Raw genomic sequence first — 6600 nt, forward strand, 5'->3', positions numbered from 1 at the left:
TCTCAGTCGTGAAGGATTACTCCTTCACCAAAAGAGAACAAGAAATGGAAGTGAAGTGCACTGCAGCTGGAGAACAGATACTACACTTTGAGATATTAAATCCTTTATTCATGTTAAAAATACGTTGAAAATCAACAATGAACAAAAAACTTATACTACACTTTGATCTTGACCAAAAGGTTTCGTCCTAATAGTGTAGAAGCGAAAAGCGCCCATTGTTTTAAAGTTTTTTTTTTATTACTTTTCGGGCCCATTTATCTAGTATGAAAATAGATTTCGGCACGAGGGCACGACTCCTAAAAACAGTTTATCATAATTTTTACTAATTATTATTTTTAATTTAAAGCATGTTTTATTAGCAATAAAAAATAAATAAAAAATAAAAAAACAATAATTATTAAATTATTATAGCAAGTTTCGTATACGCAGAAGTAAATAGAAACTCGCCAGCTAAATATTGTCGCAACATGACGAGGGAGACGATAACTCATAAATGTATTTTGTTCTTTAATTAATTATAAAAATCTTCCTTAGCTAATCTAAAGTCTCTTTATGTTTTCTTTTTCGTTTTTCGTTTTTTTTTTTTTTTTAACTACGAAAATCTGGTTTTAAGTAAAAATAAGGTGTTTGAAAATGATGCCGAAACTTATTTCACTTGACGCAATAATTCACAGTTCACACGACTTGGTTCTTATATAAAAAGTAAAAGGTACGAAATTTAACAACAAAACGTAAATCTTGATTTAAAGTTTAACTAGATACCGATTAAGCCATTTGGACTTATAAAAATTAAACCAACACATGAAGTAAAAAAGTTCGAGCTTGCCAGGATTCGAACCTGGAATCTTCTGATCCGTAGTCAGACGCGTTATCCATTGCGCCACAAGCCCGGTCGACATGAGTTAACACAAAATTTTATTACTTATTTAATAAAGTTATATAGAGTTATTTTGAGTGTAATTTTTAATATATATATTTTTGTAAAACTTTTATTTAAAATCTTAATTAAAAGAAAATATTGCCGAGAATATTTTTCATCGTTAAAAATAATTCACAGTTTCTTTTCTACATCTCTTTTGTTTGAGATGAATTAAGTTATTTAAGTTGGAAACAAATCGGATCAACAAGCAACCATTGTTCTTTCTTCTTTATGTTACTGTTTACTTTGCCGCGCAACGAGGGTAAAGATAGACCCCCAGGGCCGTTTTTTAATGTGGAGAAAAAGAACAAAAATAGAAATTGTCTCAGTCGTGAAGGATTTATCGCCCGTTAACCGAGAACAAAAAATTGAATTGTAGCATCAGAACAGATACTACACTTTGATCTTGGCCCAAAGGCCAAGAAAAGAAAAAAATCATGCCCTCCCCTGCACTCCCGTGTTTCCTTTATGTGTGTGTGTTTTTTTTTTTGTTTTTTTTTTGCGTGAGATCTTTTTTATAATGCGTATATATATATATATATATATATATTTTTTGGTAAATGTTACCTTACGATAAATAGAACACCGACTACTCTAATTTAGATTTTTAGGGGTATTTGAGATCGCTGGACGACGAATCTAATAATCAAACCCGTCGCAAATTTACCGTTTGCATGGTATGAACCCCTGAAACCTGGGACTATTTTACACTATTTCACCGCCATGCGTTCGCGTGCACACGCGTGTAGTAAGTGGCCTTATCACATCGCGGAGTAATCTTGAGCAGACATTTGAAATAACAAAGATTAAAAAAAAAAAAAAGAAAGAAAAAACTGTAGTTCATTTTTTTTGTGTTGCCTAGTTTTTAATGCTTTTTAATTGCCCTAAAAAAGTTTCCACGAGTTTACAAAAACATAATTTTTATGTTTTCCGTTTTTGGGTGGGGGGGGGTATACAATTATAGAACTTGTGGAGTTTAACAGGTGATGTTTTCCGTTTTTTTTTGGGGGGGTATTCAATTTTAGAACTTGTGTAGTTTAACATGCGCTTCTGCGGTTTAATTAACCGTTTTTCCATTACTAATGCACCGACATTTACCGAGTAGAATACCGTTTAACATTTCACAAAAAATTCTGTTTACATTGGGGAGGGTGCGGGGATGGTGGTGGCAGCCGGTCGCCACCACCACTCCCGCCCCTTCACCGCCCCCTCCCCAATGTAAACAGAATTTTTGTGAAATGTTAAACGGTATTCTACTCGGTAAATGTCGGTGCGTTGCGTTACTTACAGAAAAACGGTTAACTAAACTGCAGAAGCACATGTTAAACTAAACAAGTTCTATAATTGAATACCCCCCCCCAAAAAAAAGAACGGAAAACATAAAAATATGTTTTTGTAAACAGTAAACACGTGAAAACTTTTTTTAGATCAATTAAAGCGCATTAAAATTACGTAACACGCAAAAAGAAATCGAACCAGATTTTTTTTTTTTTTTAACTTTGCTATTTAAAATGTCTGCACAAGATTTCTCCGCGATGTAAGAAAACACCACTAAAGGCGGTGAAATGGCGTAAATAGTTCCAAGGTTCAGGGGTTCATACCACGCAAACGGTAAATTTGCGACGGGTTTGATTATCAGATTCGTCGTCAGCGACCTCGAATACCCCTAAAAATGCAAATTAGAGTGGTCGCTCTGTTGTAGCGAAAGATAACATTTACATTTTTTTTTTTTTTTTTTTACAAAATGCGATAGAGTACCAACTAAAGAGTTACCTTTAAAAAGTTAATTTTAAGAGGTATTCAAGTCTGTTTTTGATGTATATTACATGTAAAATTATCGCCGACAAGTAGTTTTCATGATATTAAAATCTTGAGTATATTTTACAATCCACAGAGATTCAAACAAATGATTAAAGATAAAATATATAACAAATAAATATTATCAAAGGCAAGATAAGTTACTCTTCTACCTAGTTTAATAAGTGTCTAATGGTTTTAATCACTTTAAAGCGTTTATTCGCTTTTAAAAAAAACATATAGAGTTGAGCATAAGGTGGGAACTAGAAAAATGGCCACGAACTGACACCTAAATATTTAAAGTAAGTAATTTTCAAGACTTTAAGTATTAAGATGTCAATTCGTAGTCATTTTTCTTGTTCTCACCTAACGCTCAACACTATAAGTTGTGAGATATTATCTCACATCGGTTTTGCCCCTGGCAGAATGAAAAAAAGCAAACAGAAATTACAACAGGCTTGCCTTTAAACTTTAACATAAATTTTATTAAAGTAAAAGATCCAAATTGCAAGAGATGTGCCATCTTTAGCCATCTGCCGTAACAGCTGGTAACACCCGTAACGGTAGTAGTTCAAATTCATGGTTTATCTTCACGTTTGAAGGATTCAAGACTCCACGCTGTTCGAAGAACTGTTGCAACAAGTTGATGAGTTAAGTGATGCCTTCCATTCTTGGATAGTACCAGTCAAGGATCCGTCACTTGACACTCAGCCCAACAGGTGAGGGGCCGGAGACCGGCCCAGCACCTGTTGGACTGAGGTACACCGCCTGGGTAATACCTAGGAGGTCCACCCTCCCAGGCCTTGCCACCGGGCTTTCCGGTGGGGCAAGTTTATTGCTTGTTGCCTGAGGCGCCCCGACCGGGGAATGCCGACGGGGTTACTCAGGCAATTTTTAAAATTGCAGGAGTGCCCCTCCTTTAGGGGAGCCTGCTAGGTTACCACTTTCCGGCCTTGTGCCACATTTTGCTGAGTGGACAGCAAATAAATATAATCCATTCTTGTAGTCCATTATCGGGAGCCATCGGGAGTCATCGACTTCAATTAAAGTCAACTTCCTTTTTATTATTGATAACTCATCTAATTAAACTAGAATTACTGGTTATAAATTTTGAATTTGGCAACAGACAGACACACATTGAATTCATTACTTAGTATTGTATTAATGTTAAGTCCCTCGGGACAAATTTCTTACCTGTCACTTATTGACAGGTTTTTAAAGTACATCATTATCTTATTTAAAAAAAAGTAATGATTTTTCATTTTTCTTCCTTTCCTTGGCAGTGTGTAAGAAATTCTGCTGAAATAAGCAGGCTCCTCATTAGTCGGTTTGACTGCACACAATTTTGTTTGAACCTATCAGATTGATTGTTCTTACTAACTGCTAAGGGTATTCTTAGTGCTAAATTTATCTTTTCAACCTGCCAGTTTTCACATAGCAGGTTGAAATGGACGTAAGAAAACTCACTCGAGGCATGTAACCTCAAAACCCCTTTGTCTCACTGAGACGCATTAATGCCCTAATGTGGGGCGAAATGTTATCATTTGCAAACACCAATGCCCTTATGTCGGGCGAAACATTATATTCATCACACACTGTTGTGCTTTGTGGATTGATTGACTTTCATTATTACTTATAATGTCTCTCAGAAACGAAATTAAGGTCTACATTTTGATCTGTCCTTTGTCCGCCATTCGGACGGTTATGCAGTGAACTCCATGATGATTTTTTTTTTTTTACACAAGCATCACCACATTATCAAGGCGAAGAGGCCACTCAAGGAAAAGGGTTAAAGAGTGTACAGTAGAAATTGGACAATAAAGTAATCATTAGTAATGAAAATTCGTAAAATTTGATAACTTATATGGAACGGCTCATCAAGAACTTATTTACGTTAGACTTGAATACAACCATATTGTAGCCAGCCGGAAAGCAGGAAAATGGAAGACAATTCCACAGGTGTGCAGTTCTAAGAAAGAAGCTTTGTTCATAGAATCTACGTTTAGGTTTAGGCACAGATAAAGAATGGGGGAAATTATTGATAGTGTTTTCAGCTAGACGGGTGTTTCTTGTGAAAGTTAGGCGAGGGGGGACCATAGACTGAAGCTCAGTCGAACACTTTCCATGAAAATAACGATACATCAGAGACAAACTCGCAACATCTCTTCTGTGAGATAAAGGTTACAGGGAAGAGAAAAAGACATCTCCTACGAGGCTACGAAGTCTATTTTGAACTCTATCAAGGCAGGACAAGTTCTTTCTAGCAGCTCCTGCCCAGATGTGACAACAGCATTCCATCCTTGGACGAACCTGGCTCTTATATAGGTAGAGAATAGCATCAGCAATGAGATATCTACTGGATCAATAGAAAGATCCCACCATTTTTCCAGCGGCCTTAGCAATAGATTTGATGTACGTGTTCCATTTAAGATCAGGAGTAATGGTCAAGCCCAGAAGCTTGTCAAAACTTGAGGCCTCCTGAAGACGACGAGAGCCATTCATTTCAATTGATGCCAGATGTGGATCAGAATGCTGATGATGTAAAGAGAGAAGCTTGGTTTTAGATGCATTAAAAGTAACCAGCCACTCCTTACCCCATTGTACTACGTGCTCAAGATCAGAGGAGAGAGAATTGGAGAGAACTTGATCGTTTACTGTCTTAGATGTGCTACCATAAATGGTAGTGTCGTCAGCATAAATGTCTACAAATGATGTAAGGATGTGATTTGGAAGATCATTAATGTAGACCAAGAAAAGAGTTGGGCCCAGGATGGACCCCTGAGGGACATCAGCATTAATACTGTGAGCTTCTGATTTTTGCCCCTCAACTACTACTCTTATGAACCTATCAGAAAGAAATGATTTAATAATTGAGAAGACATTACGAGCTATACCATAGCTAGAGATCTTGTGAAGCAAAGCTTTATGACATACCCTATCAAAGGCCTTAGATATGTCAAGAGCAATTGCCCTAGAAAGGTTGCCTCCGTCGAGAGATTTGCTAATCCTATGAGATATAACTGTAAGGACATCTGCTGTAGATCTAGCAGAACGGAAACCATATTGAGTGTCACTAAGAAGGTTATTTTTGTTGAGATGGTTGATTCCAGCAACTTACTCATGACGCACAGGAAACTTATTGGCCTGTACTGAGAGGGGGATGAGCGATCACCTGAATTCTTAAATACAGGACATACTGATGAAATTTTCCAGGGAGATGGGAAACTATTCTCCTGAAGACAACGTTTAAACAGTTTTGTAAGTATGGGCGCTAGTTCTGGTTGAAGTTTTTTGAGTACTATAATCGGAATTCCGTCAGGGCCAGTTGCTTTACTAGAATCAAGGTTTTTGATTAGCTTAGCAACATCACATACAGATATACGTATATATAATAGCGCGTGGTTGGCGGCCTTGGTCGCAAAGGGTGGAATTAGCTGCAAAGTTCTTGGCAAAGAGTTTGGCTTTGTCTGATGCTAATGAGATTACCTCAGGTCCATTGATGATAGTTGGGATAGAGCACATGCTTCTGTTCAGGATTCTGTTTGCTATTTGCCAAAACTGGTGGGAACCAAGCGGCTGCTCAGCTACTTTGGATTTAACGGATTGAGCATACAACTCTCTTGCGTTCTTTATTACTTTCTTACAATGGTTGCTGGCAGTCCTGAAAGTGGCTTTAGTTTCCATACATCTATTACGTTGGAAGCAGTGGAAAAAGTGATTTCTGTGCGCAATGGCAGCAGCACATTCTGGAGAGAACCATGGCTGGCTGTTAGGTTTTTGCTGGAACTTTTTTGAGGGTATGAAACGGTCTATACCTACAATTAACCATTCCGTCAGGTCTGATACTATAGAAGACACATCCTTTTTAAACATGGAACACAGAG

General features: G+C 37.1%; 1 non-coding gene and 1 pseudogene across 1 annotated transcript; both read right to left on the reverse strand.

Moving 5' to 3' along the window:
* Positions 1-817: 817 nt before the first annotated feature.
* Positions 818-890, reverse strand: Trnar-acg (transfer RNA arginine (anticodon ACG)). The gene has a single exon. It is a non-coding gene; the product is annotated as a tRNA-Arg (tRNA).
* Positions 891-1253: 363 nt separating this feature from the next.
* Positions 1254-1349, reverse strand: LOC145297189 (U2 spliceosomal RNA; annotated as a pseudogene).
* Between the last annotated feature and the right edge of the window lie 5251 nt (positions 1350-6600).

The sequence above is a fragment of the Euprymna scolopes genome, chromosome 17, assembly GCF_053919585.1.
Source record: "Euprymna scolopes isolate OS-2025 chromosome 17, ASM5391958v1, whole genome shotgun sequence".
NCBI classification, from domain to species: domain Eukaryota; kingdom Metazoa; phylum Mollusca; class Cephalopoda; order Sepiida; family Sepiolidae; genus Euprymna; species Euprymna scolopes.